The sequence below is a fragment of the Hylaeus anthracinus genome, unplaced genomic scaffold (assembly GCF_026225885.1).
Source record: "Hylaeus anthracinus isolate JK02 unplaced genomic scaffold, UHH_iyHylAnth1.0_haploid 27394, whole genome shotgun sequence".
Classification (NCBI taxonomy): Eukaryota; Metazoa; Arthropoda; class Insecta; order Hymenoptera; family Colletidae; genus Hylaeus; species Hylaeus anthracinus.
In genome coordinates this window covers 52003-78731 of record NW_026535197.1, presented here as the reverse complement: position 1 = coordinate 78731, position 26729 = coordinate 52003, and the positions used below count along the sequence as shown (strand labels likewise).

At 44.5% G+C, this 26729-nt stretch overlaps 1 long non-coding RNA gene and 1 pseudogene across 1 annotated transcript; one reads left to right on the top strand and one right to left on the bottom strand.

Annotated features, from left to right (window-relative positions):
• Positions 1-17106: 17106 nt before the first annotated feature.
• LOC128893372 (uncharacterized) overlaps positions 17107-26729 on the bottom strand; it is a 30434-nt pseudogene continuing 20811 nt past the window's right edge.
• Positions 21949-25358, top strand: LOC128893373 (uncharacterized). The gene is made up of 3 exons (XR_008461313.1): positions 21949-22487; positions 22788-22899; positions 23299-25358. It is a non-coding gene; the product is annotated as an uncharacterized LOC128893373 (long non-coding RNA).

The window sequence follows — 26729 nt, the reverse complement described above, 5'->3', positions numbered from 1 at the left end:
CTCCCATACCCCACGGCTGCCTCCACCTCGCGAGTGAACTCACCCCATCCTGGAGAATCTTCCACCCCCTTGGCCACCCCCTCACATCCAACCCCCCTAAAGCTGGAAATTCTACGAATCTTGGTATCTTATATGGAGAAACGAGAGCGACAGAAACCCGACGCGCTGTGATTTTTACCGTTCTCCTTCCTGCCGGGAACCGCGGCAAGATTCCCCGGGGGTGGCTTTGATTTTTCGAAAGGAATCGGAAGTGACGGTTACGTGGGGGGCCGAACGAGGAGGATGGGGGTTTCGGAGCCGACGTTCGCGGACATGATTTCAATTTAAAGGACGCGGGGTGTCCTCGCCGGCACCACGGGATCGATGACGCCGTGTCCCACCGAGGTACGCTGGTGCGAATAATTATAGACAAGGCCTCTCGGGGATGTAGGAGATCGATGTTTAGGGGTCCTTGGTATAGCGTAAAAAAAAATTAAACGAATCAAAGACCAGAAGTTCGATGTGGATCGATATTTATCAGATATTTTCTAAGCGTTGGAACGAGGATAACGTGTTGATTCACTCTTCGAGTGGCAGAGGACATTTTCATACATGTCCGAGAAATTCCATGACAATTTTATACGAGAATGCATGATTCCGAACAAAAATGTATATATCGGCAATTTTTAAGCATCGCGATACTGCTAACGTATGTGAAACTACGTATGAATCTTATTCATTGTATTTAGTTGAAACGTAGATTCATTCGTACAACAAAGGCAAGAAGAGCAACGCAGCGTTGTTTTAATTGTACCGGAAAAGAGCACAGGTCGAAATTGACCGAGGGACAGCTGCCGAAAGGAATAATTTCGCGCGACAGGGTTGGTTTTAGTCGGCCGATATCGTGTTCGACAATACGGGTTTATGGGGCTGGCGAAGCGTCGAGGCTCTCGCGGGGTGACATGTTTTTCTGGCAGCCAAGGGGTGCGAGCCCCTAATTATAAAATAAAAAAAATCAATATCTTACCCTAGCCCGGGCGAGGGCAGAAAAAAATAGGGTGACTCCCCCGTCTTCTCGTCATTTCCACTACCGATTCTCATCCCACAATCCATCCCCGCGTCTTTCAGTCGTTGCTCCCTGGTTGTTTCGGCCGCGGAGCAGATTTTTTCGCCCTCGCCGTGCCTCCGTCTCCCTTTATCTGTTTCGCATCGGGGTGGGCTTCTGTCGGATCGTGGCAAGGATGAACAGAGAGGGACAGCAGAGGAGAAAAAGAGACGAGGAACAGGAGGCACCGAGTGTACGCAGATATAGAGTTCGGAAGTGGTGTAAGGGGGATGGCGGCGCGGCGGATAACGGAAGAAACTGCACGACTTTATTTCGTTGCGCTTATTGCGTTTCCTGAATTTTTATACGCCGCATGCGGCCCATACTTATGGACTTTTAATACCTGGCTGGCACGTGCCACGATCTCGCAACTTCGATATCTATCGCGAATAGAGATGTGGAGCTACTTTAAAGAGCAAAACGGTGCGCCCGGATCGGTATACTTACGTTCTTGTCTTTCAATTGCCCTGAAAAATATATCGAGTACGCTTTTGTCGGAGGAGGTCGACTAACTTTGGCTTACGCGAGAGGGTGGACAGGGTGTTCTTCCACGCTTGACGAGCTTAAATGGATTTTAAATTAGGAATTGCGTATAAAATGTTTCCAAACAAAATGATTCACCATCAAATAATAAAAAAGAAATATGATCTTCGCTTTCGTCCACGGCCTGAACACGTTCGTTTGGAGATTCTTTTGTACCATTCGTGCCATACCGATTCGAAGATACAGTTGGCCGAGCAACATACCACGGAAAACAGACCTCCCGTCAAGGTCGATTTCACATGAAACGAAATTGCCCGGTGTAGCCGGCGGCGGGTGCTGCGGTAGTCAATCAATAGGTACATAAATATCATCTCGCGGGATGTTGACGTGCGTGGACGTAGCCCTGGTCGAACTATCCACGATTCCGTTAAGTGACGACGCTAGAGGTGGCCTCGGGGGTGGCGATGCCGCGGCGCATCGATTCCATGGATTCACGGGCGTCGTTTTTGTCTCGCAGCGGCGACACATTCAAATAAGTAAGACCATCCTTTCGCCCCTCGAGGCCCCCGCTCTTCGTGTCACCCAACCCTGGGACCTTGCGTTGCCACCCCTCGGCCGTAAGGTCCTTCTTCTTTCGTTTTCTTCGCCCACCCCCGTTTTCTACCCCAACCTCACGTCGACCGGAGGGATGGGTCGCGACGAGATTAAAAGAAGAATCAATAGCGCCTCTCACCCCACACCATCGTCGCACCCCCCCTCGCTTCCACGAAGGTGGGTGCCTCCTCTTGCCCTCGAGCACCCAACCCCCGCAACCTCAAAGGCCCTTGCCATATATTGAAATGCTCTAAGAGAGGACTGCCTCGGAGCCACCCCAACCCACCCTCCCCTCCGACCTCTCCTGCAACAGCCACCACCTATGTGGGTAGCCGTGAGAGGGATGGCCACCCTTTCACCCTCTGCCTGGCCTCCCACGAACACACTCCACTACTTCTGCGAATCCTTCTGGACAAACACTGCGCGAGTCGCGTTTCCTTTCTCTCTTCGTTTCTTACCTTTCCGCGAGGCGTCGTTCCTCCAGCATTCGTCCTGACATAGCTTTCGCGAGTACTGTTCCTGCTTCTTCCTCCTTCTCCTCCTCACTCGCCTCCCCGCCGCCCATCTACATCCATCTTTCGTCGTTCCCCGCGCGACAGGGAAAAAGATTTGTCGCGAGCCATCCTCGTCCCATCCTTTGCGTTGCTCGCAACCTTTCACGGGAAGTCACCGCGGAGGCCAGAGGAATTGTCAATTTCTGTCTACTCCTTTCTTTTTCCCGTGCATAGTAAGACGAGGAGATCCCTCGCGAATGATTTTAGCGGGAAATAGCGCCGTGGGGTCTTTGAACCACCCCTTTGGATCTCCGGCCAGTGACGAAAGCACGGTCGAGGGCAACACCACGTGAAATCGTCTCAAAGATAGGCTGCGGTCGAGGTGAACGCTGGAAATGCTATTTTCCAAATTGCTTTCGTCCAAAGGGTAGAGGAATTTCGGAAGGACGGGATGCGTATTTCCAATGTCGCGTTTTAGGAAGACACATAATATAAGGAAACTATTCTTTTTCTGGATTCATCGTTGAATTTGACTTTTAATTTAAGGACAATGACACTTCTCGTTCGACATTAGGTCACGAAAGTAAATGTAGAATCACCGTTGATACATGGCAATTTTTATGCATAAGTATTCGTATTTCTTGTAAATTCGTTTTGACGTATGTTTCTTTAAACGATTAACCAACGCCACTGTAATATTCGCAGTAGTATATTTAGAATGGAAGAGACGAGGTGGTTTCTTTCGAGTGGGGCACCCCGCATACTAATAATAACGGTAACACGATAAAATCAGTTATAGGAGGAGCTCAAGCCCGGAGTAATTTCACGTGAAATCGCTTTGAGGCTGGTTGGCCTTTGCCCAGAACCTAAACACTCATGAGGGAAGCTATTTCCGAAATTGCTATCTGTGTTTGCGTACAATGATTATGTTAATGCAGTTTGTCTTAATGATTCGATGAAAAGCGTTTGCTTTACACGTGTGTTTTGATAATAACGCGTTATTTCTGTATGCCGTCCGGGTCGTTGGTGTATCGATAACGATGATCGATGTACTATCGATTACGCCAAGGTACACGTGTCTCCGAAGAAATAATTCATAATAGATTGCATAACCGATGAGTGGCTTTTTCCCCTTTAAATACACTCCCGCGCAATAAACACGCGAGCGATCGCGTAAAATAACTATTAAAAGGGTTTAACACGTTTATTGAAATCGAACATTTGGTCTTTTATTCGATATTCGAAATGTTTATCGATATAAGAAAGTCTCCCACCCCTGAAACGGTTCAATTTAATGCCCGTGGAAATCCATTCGAAGTCGATTTACGTAAATTCTTTAACTACTCTTCTTCGAAAGAATGCAATTATCGCTGCTGGAGGAGAGTCGAAGGCGTCTCTACCCCTCCGTGGGAATCGGATAAAGCACATTTTTCTACGAGACTCGGTTTTTCTTTCTCAGTCTTCCGCGTCCGCCCCTTTGGATTCGGTATCGCGGAAATTGCCGTCTACATTTTGCGGCCCGGCTCTGACAAGGTGAATATTTTAGCGGCACCCTGTACGTTGTTGGTTCTCACATATATATGCGTGCACACGTACACAGGTTGAAGATACGCTTCGGTCAACATCGTCGAAAAATGTATTAAAGGCAAACACATGCATTCTAAGGAGGTTGGGCTTCCTCCCCCTCGTCCTCCTACCCCGCCAGCATCCTCCTTCTTTACTTCGTTTTTTGGTCCCTGCGACATACATCTACGTTTTCATGCGAGCCAGGAGGTACTTTTGCCAATCCCCATCCTGTCGCGCTTTCTTCTACACACGCACACACACACACACACACACACACAGTATCGGGCTATCTAACGTGCGCGTATGGCTACGTTCGATGATGGAGAATTGTTCTCCGGAGGCCAGAAAATTTCAATATTACGTCGAAACGAAACGATGTTGCTTCCACTTGCGGTGGTACTACACTTCCTTAATAATATAATATATAGGTATTTTTTAATCTTTCAGATAAAGGATATTGTATTTACAAAATGAGGAATCTATAGGAAATCGTATCCCAGCTTTTTCTTCTTCTTCTTTTATATTGTATTCAATCAATAATAATTATGTAATAGAATAACATGTTACAGTATTTCAAGTGTGCATAGGCCTGATTCGCGCACGCTTTACCACACGTTTGGAAATTGCTCGCGAGCCTTGCGTAAGTCCCGAGATTTGTTAGTTATCGGATTTTCAGGCAGACGGGCAATCGCGAATAAACATCGTTTCGTCGCGACATGTCGCTGTGGAATTTGTATTAATTGCGTGTGAAGAGCGTGCGGTGTGTAGCTGGCCTGCGAAGGGGAGGCCAGCGATAGGAGTTATGTGGCGGAACGAGTTATTATTTACTTATTAGACGCCTGGCGAACGCGGCGCCCACCGAGGGGGTGTGAAAATGAACTAAGGCCAGCCTGGTAGAAATTAAAAACGTGACTCTACCGCGCGGGTAGCTTCATCGCACGGCTAACGAGAAGATACGACCTGCTGGTAAACGTATATATGTATAGGTATAACAGTCTTATATGCCACAACACCTGAAGACGTACGTTTCTTGTACAGGGTGATTCTAGAGAATGGGTCGTGTCACAGCTTCGCGTTTGGCGAAATTTAAACGTAATTCCCAAGGAAAATTTTATGTGATCCGATACGCTTTGGAATTGGACACCTGTAAAAAATTCATTTTATTCGACCTCTAACGAAATAAAGAAGAGGTAGTGATTTGCAAGGAAATCAGATGATTTCAATTAAAAGAATAGACTGTTCCACCTTGAAAATGCACCGATACACTTAGAGATCATAGAGCGATACAGGTCGTTCACCTGTGCGACACGTATTTCTACGATTTCTTGTTATTTTTAGTTACACCAAAGCTATAGCCTGGCCCAGTTCCTAGAATCACCCTGTACACTTGCTGCTCGTTCCGAGAATGTTGCTAAGGCGAGGGAATCAGCTGTGTTTCTTCTCTTTCTGCAAATGACGGTCCTCCGTGTTATTTAGGACAATACGAAACCTGTTCTTCTCGTTCCGTGTCTTTGTTTATAAATCAATTGACTGGTTAAATGTGTAGGCGCGAAATCTTTATTAATCGTTCCTTACCTTACAAACAACGAAAATATATACTTCGGTACATGTTTCTCTTTAATAACGTTACGGGAAGTACCTCTGACGTTGTCAATATTTATTACACTTTTCTGCTTTCAACTTGCGTGGAGCAAACTGGACGCATCATCATTTCCCTCAGACAATTTCCTACAATTTCTGCAATGTTCATTGATGCGAAATATGATGAGGAAGATTTCAATACTCCTGTTTAGCAACGCTGGACAAGACGTCTTTAACGATGATTTCAGTAGATTCAGTCGACCAAGTCAGACGTCAGTGTCACGTTGCTCAGCAGGATCTTACTCGAGTGCAAACTTAATTCCGTGCACTCGTTATCGTTCATCAGTGTCTACGAAATCTTCCGTTGCTTCGAAAACGTTATGTAATTCGAGGGCTATCCAATGTACTCTTAAACGAGTTTCCAGTTTAATTTCGATCTTATTACGGGAACGTGAAACGAAAAAAAGGAGAGCGGAGGCGAGTATACGTCTCGGCGGAAATTGTCTCAAACGTGAGAGTCCGCTGTCCTAGTAACTAGATACAGAGGTACGTAATGGCAAAGAAGTACTCGATACGATTGAGTGGAAATTGAAAGGATAAGAGGAAAACTGTGTAGGTGGATGCGTTTCTGTCCCAAGGTATCTTCGGTAAAGCTTTCCACCGTTTCCCTCGGTTCCGCGGGCTGTTCTCTAATGTAACCACGCGCAGTCTTTCGATGAATGCATTTTAAGTGTATTTGTAATATCCATTCTACCGCGGTGCAACGTGGAGCTTAGACCTCGTAGTATTATACATGACGTAATCTGCAAAAGTTCTACTGGAGAGGTCAATCGAAAATTAATTCCATCGATCGATTGATGCATGTTTTAGAAAATTATTTCTCTATCAATTACAGATTTACGTAACATATTTTCATTATCATTTTCATTAAGTTTTGTTTGATTTTACGTTAACGTACTTATTACGTAACGTTCCTTTTACGTGTAAGTTGCGTTTCTCTAACTATCGCAATTCTATTTTTGAATATGTCGGTATTTTTATTTCTCTTATTCTTATCTAACTTCATGTTTATTCTGTGATATGTGACCAACGCGAGCGAGAGCCTCGAGTGTAACGAACGACATTCTGACGTATGTAATTGCCTAATGAATTATAATTGTATGAATTAGTAATCGTAAATATATTTTATCGATTCAGACAATGTAGATACATCGAGCCAAACGAAGTTAATCACCAATTGATTTCAATAAAATATGCAGATAGCCGAAGCTCTACCGTGCACCGTAGCGAGAAAGAGAACACGAGGACAGAAAATATAAGGCAATATGTTATTCATAATGAAAGGGTTGTGTTTTAGTAAGAATGCATTGTAGCTGTTTAAAGTTTTAAACAATACACGTCTTACTTTGTAAGAATGCTTAGGTTTATATAGGGTCACACCGTTATCGATCGAGCACCGAGCTTACCTGAATATCTTAAGGATCTATACTTACGTATAACTATTTTCTTTTTATTCCTATGGCGATAGAAATGATGATAAATACGTCACAAATTGGTAAAGCTAATCCAAAATTAACTCGAACCAATACTTTTTAATATGAAATCAAAATCGGGTAAATCTGGTATAGTAAAAATTATTTTATTAAGTAAAAGATATATTTGTACCAAGTCTCTGAAAATTTTGGTTAGGTAATTAATCGAAACTCGTACAATATTTTTAACTCGATAAATCTCATCTGCAGAATTGCGATCATAAAGGTTCGATTGCGTCGTATGCTGATAGTCCGTTCCGCTGTCGCTCTAAAAACGAAATTGTATTTAGATCCAAGAGAGTGCCACCTTCGGAGCCTGGCAATTTCGCAGAAGTTAGCATTCGAGACGACGCGTTGTCGTAAAGGCGCTTTGGGGGTTTCTCCGGCAGGGAAATGGAGATGGAGGCGAAGGAGGTGAAGGATACTTTCCCATCTTGCCAAAGGTTGCGAACGACTAGGGTGGGTCGCATATATTTAACGTGCCGTCTTTATTTCGATACGTCAGGGGGTTCGATCCCCCCCCTAAAACGAAGTTGCGTTTCATTTGAGACCTTTTCTCATACTCCTCCTTAACAGTCATCTCGTTCCGAGTCTTCGTCGACCCATCGAGACAATAAGCTTGTTATTCTCCTCGTTTAAAAGATTACTATCCTTTCTTTTTATTTATGTCAAAGCGTTCAAATATAATTTTCCCAGTGAAAATATTTAAAATTCATACTTACATCGATCCTGTCCCCGAGACGGCTCCATCCGCAGAGATTTCGACGACGGAACAACGACGATCGGCCGCGACAGAATGCTCGAGGAACGAATGAGTAACGGAAGTCGTGGCACGAGTCTTTACCAAGGAAATCAATGAAGAGACACATGAGTATCGATTTTCTGATAAACTAGCGTTTAATAGAATACGTCGAAGTTTAGTTACACTTTAGTTTTTCTTGTTGAGACTGAGAAAACGAAACGAGCATCAACAATTCGGGACGCAGGGGTAGAAAGGAGCGGGACAGGGTGTGAGGGACAGGAAGGAAGGTGAATGATACTGTTTCTAGGGAAACAGGGTTCCGATAATTGCAACTTGTTGTTTTCTTTTTCTTTTTTTCACGAATCGTGGAAGGTGAGGGACGACACGAGGAACGCGTTTTATTCCCGATATCGTGGCACGATGGTCGCGGGGGATCGATGGGTCCGACGGTATCGACCACGACTGGAGACTGTCACCGCGATTAATTCGAGATATTCCGTTGGAAATTCATAATGGCGTCATTGAAAAATTGCACCGAGCGTCATCGTGGTACGGGGCGTTACCCGTGTCGCGTGATAACGCGGCATTGGTCGCCTAAGCGGTCGTGTTTCGCGTCTCTATGCAAATTGGCAGGTGAGCTAATATTGGAACTAGGAAATGGAATCCGCTCCGCGGACCGGAAATAAAATGAAATGCGGCATAATAGAATGGATATCTCGGCTCCCGACGACTCGTTCAACCGCGATAATATATTGCCCATCGAATTTTCCAAAATTTTCAGCTCCCGGACCTCGTTGCGTTTGCTTCCTTCGGTCACCCCCTTTCTGGCTTTCTCGCGGTTGCGTCGCTCACCTCCCAAGATTAGACTGACGCACCTTCGCGAGCTACTCCTCCAAAGCGTAGTCTCCTTTACAGCAAAACATGGTTGACTGTTTGGACGAACTTCGCTACAGGTTGTTCATTAAGATCTAAAACGTCCTCCACCACAAAGAAACAAAGTTTGCGACAAGTCGAGTGCGGTGAGTACCCCAGGGCCGAAATAAGGCTGATCCTCTGGCTACTTGTGATACTTTCAATTTGATCGGGAAATTACGTTCAGTTTTCTGCCAGCTTTTCAAATTTCATTGATATTATCACACTCTCGGACTATCTTCTCAAAAGGAAAGAGATTTATTTCATTCTCTGTAAAAAATATCTGTAAAATTATGATCAGCGACTACTGTAGCTGTACGTTTCTTTAATGTTTTCTCTTAATAGTACTCCCATAGTCCAGAGGTCTGCGTGATCTTAATCCAGCGGGTAACCGATGTAAATGACCATCGTCGAATAATAAGTGATATGTTATATTTCTTACCGAAGGAAACTTTTATTTTTCTCAAGACATTTTCCATCCGTGTTACGTAAAAATTCCTTATCAAAGTCTCCGTCGCCTTAAAAGTAGAAGAAAATCGAACGAAACGGTTGGCGCAGACAGAACGACTTTTTTCATTGACTTGGGGGGAACAAAAAAAAAAAAAAAGAAGAAAAAAGCGCGAAGCGTTTAGTTTAAATCGAAGCGCATTTCACCGATTGCTGGAGAATAGTACTCGAGGCAGTCAGTGTTACCGAAACCTCGAAGAAATTATAAGCAGCGAGTGGATGAGTGTGCGTGGGTGGTGAGGGAACAGGACAAAAACGAGGTACTCGGATGTGTTTCAAAGAAAGATATTCTTTGTTTTTTTTCGTTATCTTTTGTTTGCTTTCTTACGGCAAAGCCTTCTAGAGTAACGTGAACACGGTGTTATCCTAGGAGGCATTGTCCTATGGACGACGCGTTAGGAACCAAATGTTTCTCTCAATTTTATCGTTTTTACGTTAGCGTTTGTTAATTAGTTCGTTAGTTCGTTCGTTCGTTCGTTCGTTCGTTTTCTTGTTACTTTTTTTCCTTCCCTCCCATTCTTCGTTTCTTCTCCCCTCTGTCGCCTTGTCACGTCGTCCCACTTTTTTATGTTTTCCATTTTTCCTTTTTTCTTTAAACCTTTGCTTTACCAATCTTAACGATTTCCTGGCACAACGTGAGATTAAACGCTCGCTTCGGCGGACGGCCGCTTTACAACATCGACAACTCTGGCGGAACGCCAGAAAACTATAGGGAGAACCTTTCTTTTTTTTCATTTTTCGTCTAACGCTTATTTTCGTTTCTTTCGTCTTCTTCTATTTTTTGTTTTGTTTTACTTGCTTGCTCATTTTTGTTAAACGCGGCTAGTGAAAAAACTCGGATGCCCTGCTTAATTTCTAGACAAAGAGGAGTCTTGGTTGCACTCGTCGCGGGCTGGTACGATACAATTCAGCGTATCCGGCCCGTGACAGCGACGCTGCCGGAGGAAATTCACGCGCGAATTTCAATACGCGTGCACGACGCCGTTAGAACGTGTTTACACGAGAGGAAAAAGGGGGATTTATGTATATGGGAAAATATGTTGCACTTTTTGTCTCTTTAAGGAAGGAACTGGGGGTAAGGGGAATCTTTTTTTTTTTTTACTTTTAGTTTCATAGAACTAGATCTATATAATCGTATCGTAATGTATGTATATATATATATACATATATATGTGTATATATATATATCCAATAATATATATATAATATCATTATATCCTTCTTCATCATTTATATTTAGTGGTATAATTACTCGCTTAGATATGAAACCTAATAGGAACATGATTGCACCGCACCCATTTGCCGCACGATGTTGGTGCCCGGTTGCAGAACTCCCTATCGCCACACTTAAATTCCTATTTTCTCTCTCTCTTTTTTTTTCACTACTCTTTATAGGAATAACGCACGTAAATATGTGCATCACTGTATGCTCGCGTATATTTATATACGTATACAGGTACAGCCATCTTGCCATGGCACGTGTATGTACGTGGATGTGTTACGTGTAAGCGTGTTAGGCGTGTGTAACTGTCAGTGAGCGTGTGTGTCAATCCGTGTGTGTACATGTCGATACGTTTTCCTCGCGCTTGCATATTTACTTTTTCGTTTTCTCGTTTACTCGTTATTATTTCTTTCTTTCTTTTTTTTTTTTTTTCATTTTTGTCAACCATCGATTTTCTTTTTCTCTATTATAAAATCTAGATGCGCGCGCGAGTGCACGAGGTTGTCCCCGTGTTCGCGCGCGCATAACACATATGGCACCATAAATATATACTTTGTACACAAGGGCGAGCGTAGGTGGTCACGAGATGATCAAGAAAGAACGCAGGATGTCTCTATCTCTCTCGTTGGTTTAATTTCTCCGTCCATCGCATAATTTTCATTCACGGTTCCGTTGTCTGCCGCACGTTCGATATAACCAAGCTACGCGACAGATGATTCGCCTCGAGACGTTTTCGCAAAAGGAACGCGTCAGCGTTGTCGAAGCGGAGCGCGACAGAGACGGGCAAAAATTTCGCTCGTACGATCGATTCGATTCGCACGATTAGTCGTTCGGATAAAATCGTATCCCCGTTCGAGACGAGCGGTAATTCCATCGTGGCAAGTTACCGTTCTCGTTGAACGGACAACGGACGAAGAATTTCTTTCCATTCGTTGTTAGGGATACGTTTATCCGGACGACCATTTTGCCCGTGGCTGGCGACGAAACGATAGAAACAAGGAGAACGAAGAAACTAGCGAAAATAATGAGTTGAATCGCGGAGCGCCGCGTCTTTCTTACATCTCAGATGTGTGATCATATTCGAAAAAAAGAATTGGCTCGCGGCGCCTTTCCTTTTGCTCGGTTTTTCTCGCGCGTTTCAATTAACGGTGCGATCGGTTATCGTTTCGTATCTCGTCTCGCGGTTACTCCCCGCGCCTCCGCGTTTTACAAAAAAAAGGGCCAGGCGCGAGGCGCGAGGAGATAAAAAAGATGTCTCATCGAGCGCCCAGCGACACGACGCTCAAATAATTGTCCGCATCTCCGGCGTGCGATTGGGTGAATGCACGGCGCCAACATCGTCGGGGTTCTTGAGCCGGCGTTTTGGGTACCCGGGGTCCATCGCGGTGTCCAATCACCGCCACGATATCGCCTCGGGTCCCATAGTGAGTACATATAAGATATACACATGGCAATCTCTCACAAGAATTAGTCGCTATCGTTATCAATTACTATTCTGTTATTAATTAATAGTCAATGAAAAGTCGCTCGAACAAATTTACAATTCGCAATAATGATGATAATATTCATAATTATAATAATAATATTCATAATGTAATAATGATGATGATAATAATAATAATAATAATAATAATAAACACCCGTCGTTTTCTTTTTGTCACAATAATAATAATTAATAATAATAATAATGATTGATCGTAATAGCAATCTATTGTAATAGTAACAGAAGTAACCAATCGGGTCAATAATAAATAGTCGCGATCAACACATTTCGTAGAAACTCAACGAGATTAGAAAATTGAAAAACTTCCACGCCGTCTGCCGCTCTTCCTCTCGTCGCGCCCCGACCCCTTTGATTTTCGTTAGAGGGAGAGGAAAAATCGTGTCGAAATTCTCCTTTGATCGGGGCATCGTTGTTTCCCGTTTTACGCGTTATTTTATGCATTCTGTGAACCGTTTTGTCGAAATGGTTCCTAGATTCACTTTGTTTCATTATTTTCGATGAGTAAACACGATCGAAGATCCATCTCTTGATCCTCTATTGCGTGAATTGTTTGTCATACGTTCACGAATTAACGCTCAACCTGAAGTATAGTGTCAAAATATTAAATAAAAAGTAGGAAAGATTATACTCTAAAGGTAAATGTCCATTGGACTGATTTTAATTTTTGAAGATATGTGCCACAATCCAAATTGCAATTTTCATTGATAAAATAACGCATCGGTCGAGCCTGTTTTACTTGAAACTTGATCCGTTACGAATTTTTTGAAGAACTCGAATAAGGTTAAGTGCCTGAAACGACAATAAATAAATAGGAATAAAGAATTGCCTCCGGAAGGGAACGACGACACGATTCGGCCTGGATCGACGAGAGAAACGCAGTGGGCGCGTTGATTCTTCGCAAACACAATCAATAATTTCGCATAATTAATTGCATCTGTCTCTTAGTCACTCCTTAAATTATCCGCACACACTTATCACTCATTCATTGTTGATTTTAGGAACAGCTAGTAGCGAGGTTCGGTTACTCTATCACGCAATCTCCCGTACTCGAAACTCAAAACGCCAAAACCGACCCAGTTTTGCGTACACGCGCACGTACGTTGCCGCGTTTTGAGAATTAAACGCGCTAATGCGATACGCATATCGACTCGAGATTGTCTCTCGATGTTCGATATGGCTATCCCGCGCGTGTGTTTGTGTGTATACGTGTACGTGTATGTATGTGTTTTGTGTTTGTACGTAAGTGTATGCAGCCGTTTGTTTCGTGTTAGAATCGAGTCGCGCGGGTCCGTCGATTTCTCATAGATCTTAGCGCGCAGATCGCATGATGCGTCAATTACAAAAATTAAGTGTTTCGGGTGTGTATACATATACATTTGTTCGTGTGAGTGTGTTCAATGTATAGTGTACAATTAAAAGGAACACGATATCGATTCTTTGTGCGCCAAAGTGCCATACCATTTCATTGTTCTTTTTTTTTTTCTTCTTCTTCTTTTTACTTCTTAGAATGTACGTTAGAAAGAAACGCATCGTTCTACGAAAGTTCGCGTCTCGTGCTATATATATGTATATATATAACAGTAGTGATATTAGTTATGTCCTTGACAGCGATTAGAGCCCTCAAGATCGACGAGACACAGTTGAAACCTACAGCTTCTCCGGGGGGGGTCACGCTACGTTCTAATTCGATTAGTCTACAGAGTTCGATTAGACCGTGATCACCAGATAGTAACAATTGTCCATATTTTGCGAGGTATCGGTTACGAATGTTCGACTCGATGCTCCGAACACGATTTTCAAATAAACGAACAGGTAAAACGAATCGTCGCGGAACAACGACGACAAGTTCGGAATTTCACTTGCATGTCACGTGTGGCTGTGTACGTGTCCTTATGTATAATATACGTGTCTGTGTATGTACGTGTATGTGTGTATGTATTCTCTTTAGTTTAGTTCAACGCTGTAACGTTTTACATAGATGATAATAAATACATGACCACATATATGTAAATATAATGTCGTAATCTATAATAATAATAATAATAATAATAATAATAATAATAATAATTCAAATATAATATTAATAATTACCGTTATCAACGTTACATTAGAAAAAGCATCTTTTGCAGACAGGAACCTCGAGTTGCTTAGTACCTTAGAAATAGTTATTACATCGTGTTTCGTTTCGACTTTCAGACGACCATTACGTTTTCTCTTCATTTTTTTGCACCTGCTTTTCACCCTTCGTCGCCTCCACAACCCCTCCCCCCGACCCTTACCCTCTCTCTTCCTAATTTACCTTCCGTATCGGATCGTTACACTCGTTGCACTGTCTCTACGCCTTTGCTCGCGTCAGTTGTTCGCATTTCCACGTTTTCCGGAACGTTTTTTTTATCCGACCGTATTTGTATCCACACGTCTGTGTCTCTGTGTGTGTGTATAAACCTCGTGATATCAGAGCCGCGATTCTTGATACGGTGGCGCTTGTTTTTCTCTCTCTTTCTCTGTATGTGTATGTGACCTTTGCCCAATCACGCACAATCCTCCATTTACACGTCCCCCGATCGTTCGATTACTTCGTGCACGATTGCCATGAATTTCGTGGTTCGCGGTATATCGTTTAAAACGGTAGAGAATGCGCGACGTACGTACGCGTGTATACACGTTATCGTCACCGTATAGTACCCGCGAGGATTTTAGTACGTTACAACATCACATATATATATGATATATATATATATATATATATATATGATACATATACATACATGTACAATATACATATATCATACATATATATATTTATCTACTTAAATATATATATATATATTTACTTTACTCGATCGTTTTATCTCATTTATTTATATGTATATATATATACTTATGCATGTGTGTATGTCCGTGTGTCGTTACCAATGCATACGCTTCCCCCCGCCCCCAAACCTCCATCCCTTAAACGCTACATTTTTTTAGTTGGTAATTAATCGTAACTTACGAACTAATAGTGAATTCCTCGTCGTTCCCGTAACAGACCTTTACAAAACCCTTTATCCGTCGATCGAAGAGGCGACCATCCCCCTCCCCCTTACCCATCTAATGCTTCCGTATCTAGTGCTGTTTTTTTTCCCCCTCGTCGAATCTCGCGTCCGTTTCTCTTTTACAATCGCCGTGCCTCGATCGCGCGAGATCTCCGTTCGACGGGAAGAGGAAAGAGGAAGAACGGGAAAAAAAAAATGTTTCTCGTCCCTTATCGACCTCGGCACCCGACCTCGATCGTTGTGATAACGCCCGATCGTCGACCGTTCAACTAGCAAATGATTATTACAGCTATCGACAGCTATAACTATTGTTTTTCCTTCTCTTTATTACTATCATTATTATTACTATGTTTATTATTATCGTTAACGTTATTATTAATCGTTTTTTTTTTTTTCTAGCGTTATTAAATATAATTTATTAAATATAGGAACCATGTTACTGGGTCTCGCTCGTTCGTGAACGCGAACCGTGCTCGCGTTTCCAATTCCGTCGACGGAAAATCGTTTCCGCGTCGAAGAATCGTTTCTTTTTGCTTGTTTAAAAAAAGAAGAAAAAAAAAACACACAAAAACAGAAAACAAAAGCACATCGTCGTCTCGAGCGTCGATCGCGATCGTCCTTCGCCCAGAGAAAGGGGAAAAAGAAAGGAGAATACGTTAAAACTCGCGCCTCGTTAGCGAGATATCGTACCTAAACCCCACCCAGCTTACGGGGTTACCGTGCCCTGTGTGTCTTTAACAGTACACACACGTATAATATGTATACTATGCTTGCGAACGCGTGTATGCACGTGTGCGGAGACGGGCAACGATCCCTTTCATACGAACGACAACGAATTTTTCTTTCTCAACGTTTGTTCGCCGAAACTAGTACTCGTTCGAGGCAACGATAATCATCGCGTTCCTTAATCAAACTTTAACGGTTTAAATGGTTCGTTATTCAACATTTGCATCCGTATGACTAGCGTTTGCCCATTTCCGCAGGTTTGTGTACATGTCGAGTGCTAGTGTGCACATGTGCGCGTGGGCTCTCGAAGATTCCTCTTGTCACCGATCTTTCTTTCGAGGGTTGCAGGTCCGCCACTCGTATCGTTCGCATCGGATCGTTCACGTCGCCATCGAGTCGGAAACGAACCGTGGCGTACACTTTCGGAAACCAGTGCGCTTTTAGCAAAGGCGTTTTTCTTTTTTTTCAATTATTTTTTCTTCTCACGTGGTCATTATTTCTCGTCGTCAAAGACCGACACGGTTGGTTTGTTGCTCGTCGCGTCCCTCCGAACGTACCGATTACGCGTTTGAAACCACCCATACACACGCACGTAAAAAAAGAAAGAGAGAGATAGAGAGGAGTGAAGATTCAGATGAATATGTACGTACGTTATTCGTAATGATCGCGGCGCCTCTAGTCGCGCGTACGTCGCGCCGTCTACCCTACAAATCGCCTTTAAACGCGCGCCTTAATGTCTGCTCTTTTTCTTAGTAACTCTTTTTTTCTTTCATTAAATTTTTATTATTACTTTACATAGGAACGTTTGAGTCAGCCCACCTCGACGCGTCATCCAGCGTCGTCAAGGGATTTAGGTTCTCTTACCCCCTTCCCCTCCCCCCACCCCACCCGTACCCTAATCCCCGAACCCCGATTTATTCCTCCTCGTCGACACGGTTTTCGATCGTGTTCGATCGAGTCCGTTCTTACCCTCACCCCCCCTCCCCCCTCCTCCTCCTCCTCCTCCACCAAACACCGCGGGAGCGAATAACCATACTTTCACGGACGATGGATTCGGATATCATCATCAGTTTATCGGCGCTCCGCCGAAGAAAGCTCTCCCCCCCCGATCCGTGCGAAAACAAACGTCTATTCGTTTACTCGAGTTTTCTCTCTCGGAGTTTTTCATCCTCTTCATTATTTCTTTCAATCGAAGGAACTTTGGTGAGCGCGCGCCGCTCGTTGGCGCGCTATTACAGTCGACGCGATAAAAACTAATCAGTTGAACTTGGGGGTGTTGCGCGACAGTGGCAGTGCGCAAAAAAACGGAACATAAAGATTAAACCGAAAGGAAACAAGAGAGGTTCGCTATGCGCTCTCGTCGCGATTGGTCCACACCGTCCACGCGCGAGTACCTTGGGATCGGGAAGAGGACGCTCTGCCCCCTCCTCCCCGCCGACGGTTCCCAGGTTTGGAACCCCCCTGCCCGTTGTCTAGCCGGTTAGGAACGTTAATTTTTCTTTTTTTTTTTTTTTTTTTGGTTTTGTTATTCTTCGTTATCGAGTACCTCTCTCAAAGAGCACCCATCGAACACTCTCGGTCCATTTTCTTCTTTCTTCGCCGCCTGCTTCGCGAAGGGATCGCGTTCGGGACGGGACGTGGTATCCACAAGTTTCAATCGCGCATCCTATCGCCATCCCTCAGCGAGAAGCTCCTACCCTTGTCCTCCTCGTTTCCATGCCGTCGCGCGCGTTTAACGTGCCCCGGTTAAAGCGGCCACCTCCTGGACCAGCTTCTGTCTCTTCACGTCCGGAGCGTTGTTGTTATCCGGGTTCACCCTCTCGTTACCCTGGGATTGGCCGGTCGTGCTCTCAGCGGCCGCACGAGCAGCCAGCAAGGTGATCTGATTGACGACGTCCTCCATCTCGTCCGTGAGAGGATGCACCTCCTCGCCGCACTGTGCCCCAGAGTCTGCGCCAATATTGCCGAACTGTTGATGCTGCTGGTGTTGCGGCTGTTGCTGTTGCTGTTGTTGATGGCTGGCCTCTAGGCGTGCCCGATGCTGCAACGTTTCGGCGTGACGTCGCCATTCGCCGATGGTCGCGTAGGTACGAGCGGGGGTGTTTCCGTCGCACAAGGAACATCCGTAACGTGATTGCACGAGACGCAGCGCGCCGCGACGCTGTTGATTGCCCAGGTAACAGGAACGCTGGTGAGCGAGCAGCGTCGACTCTTGAGGATAAGCTCGGCCGCATCGGCGACATACAAGACACAATTCGGTTTCCACCTCGCGACAGTGCTGCGGCGGACCGTTCTCATCGTTGGCGTGAGGAGGCGTCGGCAAACGCACCGTCTCCAATCCAGGATGATTCGGGTCCTGTTGCAGGAAGGCCTGCATCAGAGACCGCGGCACCTGGACCTGCGTACCACCTTCCACGTGCAAGGACATCAGACCGTTCCCGTGCATGCCGCCGCTTAAACCTGGAGCCGCTACTGAAACCAAACGACGGATCGACGCTGTTAGGAAATTATTTGATAAAACTCAGGGACATTATTGTTGAAAATACAACACGCGTAAATCAAGACAACTACTACTCTACAGGTCTATACAACGAAACGTGCAACTACCAGGTACAGCAACGCACCGCATACACATCGTTACAATTATTCCTAACATTAATTCAGAGATGATCTTTACGAAATGGTCCCCGGAATCTAGTGGTCGCTTACCAATAATAAGCGGACCGAGCTAATTAGTTCGAGCCGACGTAGTCGTCATAATACCGTTACCGACGTAACCAGATGGAATTTACGAAGAAAACCATTCGCCTCGCCTCTAAATCAGTCGTTACTAACCCGGTCGTGGGACGACGAGTATCGACGGAATATAATTTCTGGACAGATCGGGATATATCAATTATTGTCAACGGGGTTCGATCGTTTAGGACGACCGCTACGATTGGCGTGATTGGTAGGCGATTGCGAGAGCAGTAAACATTTTTACGGGTTCTTTTAGGACGTCCGTGGACGCGAGAAGGAGAGAGGACGTGTCATTCGACGACGATTAAACGGGTTCACAGGTTTACGCAGTGACGCGCGTGGTTATATCGAGTATCGTGTATCAGACGAGGAGTCGTTACGAGGCAGGAAGTGTTAATGATACCCCTGCTCATTCGCTGGCCGCTCGCCTGTAATTATCAAGCTCGGTGGGTCGCGGGTAGCCTGGACGAGAGCAGAAAACCAGGCAGGAAATTATCTTCGTCGCTCCACCTCGATCCGTCTATTCAACGACAACAATGGAATTGATAGCTGTCGGATCCGAAGACTCTAATTAAACCAGCGATCAATCTTTGGCGCAGTTTTCATCGGAAAATCGAAGACGAGCAAGCAGAGTGTCCTGGTGTCGTGGGATTGCTCGACGTGCTGTCGCGTGACCGGCAATTTTACACAGAAGCGACTACGTGTCATCGGCTGTTATTTCGTAATTTTTCAACTACTGAACTAAACACGATGGCCAAAGCTTTAGAATATCCTATATCGCCCTGGGTTTCGTACATAGAATAATGCAAGCGCAAATACGAGTTTACTCGTGACCGGCCAACATTGTGTTAACAAGTATAAGGTTTTGTCTAATTGATTTCTTGAAGAATATTCGTATGTACAATATGTATTTATACGTACAATTATAAAGAGACTGTTTCGCCATTTGTAACAAAAGTAGCGATTTCGAAAAAATAATTATCGTCCATCGTGTTTGCCGAAGAATCGTGACACGTACTAACGAGTAGACGAGTTTAACGAGCCTAAATAAATCTGTGCACGGTAATGAGAACCCCTGGCACGCACGGATGCTCTGTTTGACTAACACTTCTTTCTGGTACCTGGCGGCCGCCTGGATTATGGTCTGCCACGATCGTAAGAGCAAATAATCCGCGTTTTTATGTCTCGGCATCGAAGCCACCTTCTTTTTTTTTTTTTCGCGAGGCGAAGGTGAGGCTATGTAGTAAAGAAAGGTGAAAAGTGTTACGGATAAACGGCGGGATTAGCGAAACGACACTGGCCACGGCATAGTTCTGCTAGGCTCTTCCGATCCTCGCAGCCCCGTGGCGTTTCGCGAGAATGTGGCGAACGTACGGGGGGAAGTCGATAAGCGAAAGGGAGATTTTTAATTTCTCCCACGGCTCAGTGACGCCACTGTCCGCGCTTCGGTGGAAGATAACCAGTGCGCGCGGCGCGATTAGCGCATTTATCGATATCCTTATTGATTTTGACCAAGTGTATACTTTAGATCTGCACAATGAACGTGTTGTACTCCACGGCGAGGAAGAAACGCGTTTTTAAATCTAATTTCTGTTGGTTCAGTCGACAAACGCGGTTCGTCGCGTGGTACGATCGTTCGAGGGTGGTAGATGCACTCGAGTAAGTAAAATGGGTCTTTGATTCGGAATTTTCTTAAGGTATCTTAAATAAGGAATTTTTGTTCGCGGTGGTTCAAAGGTACAGATATCGTTCCTATCTTATTCCTACAATAATATCTAATATAGTTTACTTATCTTTTCATTTTAGAGACTATACCCTCCGGAGAAGTGTGAGTAATTTACAAACACAGTCACGGGTATGCAAAACGCTCCGCGATTAGAAACTCGCTGGAAACCCTGGACTTTGTTCGCGAGAGATACGAAGGCGATTCAGTTTTTCTGCTTTCTATAATCGTCTGACTAATGATCCGTGGATGGATGTTATTAAAGAATTGATATTCTATCGCGTATTCAAAGGAGACACACGAGCAGTAATTGGTTAATCAGGAAGACGAAGGCGAGCCGTCGTCGACGAGCATTTCTCCTCTGCGAATTAAGCGCAATAGTTTCGTGGAACGCAATGATCGCGTTCACCTCACGCGACAAGCACTTCAATCTGCGGCTCCGCTCACGCTTGTAACGTTTCATCTCGAAACGATCTTCCGGGAAACGATTTTCGAGCAGAACGACGAGACTTTGCGTAACACGCGTCGAATCCTCTGTCTCGACGAAAACTAGTATTTACGATGAGTTTGTTTTTGACCTCTACACCTCGCCTTTTACAGAATTCGATTGATAAAATTCACCATAAATATTCTATTAACGAGTAGGTTATCAATTTTAATAGAGGATGGTTCTTTTACTTCACCCCAAAATAGAATCTTCAATTGGTTTGGGCATATTTTATATCGAAAGGAAATATTTGTTCAACTAAAAAATGTATGTCATCGGTTCGTACCAAAAGTGACACGCTACTTTCTAATTAAATCTATGCCTGGTACACATTACTTTCTGGGTCACGCCACTGAAATAAACCACGACAATTGGACAAATATCCAACAAGGACCGATCAAATCAAAACCAAAGTCAAATTTAATCTACTTGTTCGTGGATACTTCCTGAGTGCACCACGTGGAAGTAAGAATCACTGGACGTTAAGATCGGTCGGTTAAACGGACTCCTTCTCTTTGCCAAGGCCATTGGACCCCATTGCAACCCCGAATCAAATAATATAATAAGGAAGACGGTTAAGTAACAGCGCAGTATCGCAGCTGCCCGATCCGTGTGACACCCTTGAAACAATCGGTCGGACCGAAGAGAGGGTTATTACTCTTAATGAGCACTGGTTATTTCTTTGAGTGGCTTTGATTTGTCCTCCCTTCTGCCCAATCTCCCGGCTCCTCCACGGCTCTACGGGCGCGATCAACATCGCGTTCATCTGTATTGTGTGCGTATCGTGCTCACGTGTGTTCAATTTATGCGCGTAAAACACACGTTCCTCCGATGCGCGCGTACACGCGCAAACGTTCGGCCACTTCTACACGCGCATCGCTCTTGCCTCGTCTTCTTAGAGGGCAGAGGAGCTCATTTGCGTACGGATTGAGATAGTAGTGCTTCGGTACCACCTCGATGTGTGTTTTTGTTTAAATGTGTGACTATGTACGAGATTCTGATTGCCCGGCCGCTCCCAACTTTCCAGGGGCTCTCAAACTCGACGCTGACCATCGACATTTAACCCGTGCACACCATTTGGTCGTACATTTTCAAGTTGAATTAACATTGAAACATTTTGCGTTAAATTATATTAAAATTGGCGTAATCTATAAAGCAATAACGAGTTCTGATAAGGTTGGGTTGTTTCGTTACAGTAAGAGCGAGGACATTGGTTCGTTCGACACTTTTACGAAATATTAAAAAACATATACTTAATGGGAAACTATGATTCCAAGAAGAAAAACACTGTTGGTCTTAACTTGTGGTACGAAATGTCATCTCTCTACGAGTCACGAAATCGGAGGGCGAATAGTTATCGTCCAGGTTTCGCGAGATTGTTCGGCTTAGTGATGTCACCGGTCAGCCGAGTTTTAACGAGCCTAAATAAATCATTAGGTTTTACGGGTTGAGGAGCACTGAGCCTAAGATAGCCGCGACACATGCTGGAAATTTGTTCGGCGGGAATTTACGAGCGAGTTTCCGTGTCAGACGCAATACCGTGGGCTCCGCTGGTAAGTAGGTATATGTCTGTATATCCTGACAGCTATAAACTCGCATTCGAAGGGCGTCGAACAAAATAATCGGGAATGTCGTTAGCGCCTTCAGGAATTTTAATGGATGTCCTGGAGGAGCGTAACGATAAGCCGGAGTTTGTCAAATTGAATTCTGGTTTGCTAAGCCGACGATCGAATCGTGTTCATCGATTAACCTGGTTTTTAAATGCAATTTTAATAGGTTTCACGGGAGTGTAATTAACGTCGCTGAGTCAGTCGTCGTTAGTATGAATTTATAGATTTTTTTTTTTTTTACAGAACTTGATGGGAATTTAATTATTTCGAAAACCGGATGTGGAATCGCAGATCGCGTATGATTTACTTTTAATCATTGGACTCGAAAAATTGGACTCGGATTCGCAGGAACACGGTAGGAATAACAAACGAAACGACAAGATCATAGCTTAGGATCACTTCGTACGAAAATTTACGATGACTGCGAATATCCAGGTCAGGATCAAGGATCCGAATCGAGAATCCAATAAGATAAAGTTACGCGATAACTTGTCTGTCGAAAATATAGTGGGAGAGGAACCCTACCTTCGATAGGCAAGAGGTCGCAATAATTTTATCTTATTGGATTCTAGAATTTTATACAGGTGCGACTTGGGACCTTGACTTGAATATTCGCAGTCAATATAAACTTACTTTAATACATTTCAGTTTTGATATTCAGTTAAATAATGTTGTCAAACTGATCGAACTATACCAAAAAAAGTAACCTAGCCTTTAAATTAGTTCAAGTTTTAGACTTAACTATATCGATTAGTTTTCCAGCCACGAGGAAACAAGACACAAATTTAAATAACAAGACGACAACCTCAAGGTTTCGCCAATAAAAAATATCTAGAAGATCTGTATGCCGCTTCAACTAATTTCTCACCGAACAACGAGCCAGCGGGATCGCGATCGACGAGCTTAATCGATCGCAAAGCTGTCGCATGAGCCGCGGTTTTCGCTGAAGCAACGACGGGAAAAGTGCGCGTACAGGTGGGCAATCGTGGGCCAGAGAGGTGTATTTTTTTGTTGTTCCCGCGAGGCGACCATTCCACGGGCCCATCTGCTGCCATCTCAATCAGAACCGGACCGTTTCTAACGAAGTACCATTCGCTGATCCGGAGATACGTTCAGCGAAAAGAAGAGCGTGGAGGGAAGGCGACGAACAGCCGTTGGAACGAGGCGAGGAGCCATTGATCCTGGCGGGTTGGGACACGGCTGAAATCGTGTCCGGGCAGCAGTTCGAAGACTTGGACATCGGTCCCTTGACGTCTCAAGCGGGAGGGTCTCGCATCGGGCGAGATAACGAAATTAGCCCGGTCGCTAATTTATTTCCTAATTCTCGCGGGAGCGGAGGTGTGAAACAGCCGTTCTGGACCGTGGTATCCACGATAACGGGCCAGGATGTGGAATAAAAAGGAGGTGGAAGGGTTTCTCTCGTAGGAAGGCGATCCGGTGGTAAGAGAGGGAAAGACGAGACGAGGACGGGAACACCGGGTCCCGAACGATCCGGAGAGAGAGAGGAATAATGAAAGAGAGTGAAGAGAAGATAATGCGAAGGCAGGAATGCACGCCCACGTTCGCACCGTGTTTTCCTACGTCGGTGTGTCGGTGGTCACCACGTGAGAACACGCCTGGCGAGCATATGTGGAATGCACAGTTGTTGCATACTTCGCGTACCATAGTTATGGATGCGCGAATGCATCGATCCCCGGCCGTGGCATTGACTTCACAGCCGCAACGGCGATCCTCCGGCCGGCCGATCGGCGATTCGAAGATTGCGCGAAAATTAATACCGTCTCCGCGGATCACCGGCTGGATCAAATTATACGATTTTCGTTCGCAACGCGCGAGGTGTTGCGCCGTGAATGACCCTTAACCTGATCGCAACCACGTGTTACCTTGCCTAGGAGCAAACGTTACAATTTGCCACTCGAACCGTTTTTATTGGAACGGGGAATAAGCGTTTCACGAGATTACGCGTAAATTCCGGAATAGTTATTTGTGTCGCTAGACGGGCGACGTTCGTAGGGTCACAAATTTGGGTTGGATGGTTCGAGAGTCACCTGCCCACCAATTTGACGTCGATACCGTGAACGACGTTCGTTGTAAGGGCTCTCCGCGCATCCCTCAGGACATGTTGGATGTCGAGGATCACGAGGAAGTCGTAATTTCTACGAGAACGAGGCAAGCCGAATGAATTGACGATGGCTTATCCCCCTGCACGGCTACAAAATCGTTTCGTACGCGTATCAGACAAGATAACGACGCCGGCGGGGCGTATCGATAAATTCCGTTAATTAATTATTGACGTGTCCCGGGGCTATTTTCGCGTCCGCCGCATGCGAAGGCAGACGGGTCCTTTTCTTCCTATCTTTCTTCTTTTATTCGATTCTCATTCGAACCGAATCGTGTTTTTCTCCTCGGTGGGCGGCGCGAATAATTCGATATGGTGATCTTTTATCTATTTCGGTCCACATTTATACGCGCGAATCGACCTACTTTAAGCCATCCCCAGATACAATCAAAATTATTCCAGGAAGGATATTTTTACAATCTATATCGAGTGGATTCTTTTACAACTGGCGTACTTTAACTTTAACCGCAATCGTAATCGTAGCGGCAATTCCAACACCCTATTTTTGTGCTAATTGGGAAAGTACCTGTAACTTGTATTCCTTTCAATTTTTTTTTTTTTTTTTTTTTTTTTTTAAATTAATTTCCTAATTTACTTTACAGACTCGCGGTCCTGATGCCATTATTGAAACTCAATAACCGAAACTATAATTCATCGAGGACTCCCTCGGTCCGTCTATCGCGTCTGTCGTGTAATGGTGGTGATTTAACAATGATGACGACGTCAAAAGTGGATGGGCAAAGTTTTTGCATCCGGAGAACCAGCGTGGTATTGCGAGCGAAATGCAATTGCTTTCAGAACGGTGACAGAAGACCATAGATCATCGCACTTGAAAGTATTTATTGTTGCAGTTATGATTTAATCCAGTGTTTTCTGTAGTAGGGGACAACACCTAGAAGCAGTGTCTCAGTACACGTGTCTTACGATACAAGGAGGACGAGAAAAGAATACTTGTAATCTATAAAAATGTAGGATAATTGCAGATGCTTTTTTTCTTATTATTCATTTTAGGTCGAGGAATTTTTGTTTCAGGAAACGTTGCACAATGCGATTATAGTGTACCAAATACATAAACCTTATCGATGCGTTCCACCGAACGATTTATCGTTCGACTTTTATTAAAAGTGGTCCGTTTCTCACATTTTTGAAAGGACATGCTTTTACGCGTTTGGGAGACGCGGTCGGCCCATTCATTAGACGTAATCGCGGCGTGAAAGTTCGTCTTAACCTTTACAAGTGTAACGCAATGGATACCGTTAATGGAAAGCGACCATTCGATCGCCTCGTGGAATTGAATCTCGGATATTGTTGTGTGCAAATGTATCGAGTCGCGAGCGATTTCCAGGCAGGTGTTGTCTTCGACATCTGTATACGCCATGTCGCAGAGGACACGGAGGAGGGGTGGGATTAAGCGAACATTTTTTACGAGCAGCGAAGGATACGCGAGTGTCCCATTCGTTAAATGTTTTACGCGAGGCAATATTAATTCGTGTATGGATGGTCGGACGCCTTATCGTTGAATTACGCCCCGTTGCATAGCTCGACTACAAAAAGAACTGGTTGTCAAGCGTGTGCACGCCTGTTGTCCTGAAATTTAAGAACACCTCGCCACCTGTACGCCCGTGTCACTCATTAACGAATTCCTGCTTAACAACTGATTGATATCTCCGAACGGTGGTCGAGTGATTTAGAGCCTGTCGCGTAGATAACAGTGGCAGACCTCATTGTGCCGGGTTGCCGTATAAATTTCTGCTGTCTTTTTAGTGCTCCGATGTAACTTAGGTGCAAGGAGTGAGACATTTTATTTTATCCTTCCAAACAGGAAATTATTTGTGGGGTTTTCGCGCGTTCGTTAATTGGTTCACACCCTGGATAATTAATAGCTGATTTTGCGAGGGTTAGAACAGACGTTCCCACAAGAATTTTATTATGGTAATCTGAAACTATGTTTATCACGTTGTCCTGCCACTCCACTCCAACTGTAACACTGTTTCCTTTTGCTAATAGTAGAATCGTATTTCTAGCCTCACCAAGAGGCTACTTGCGAGTCTACTGTCCCTATCGGT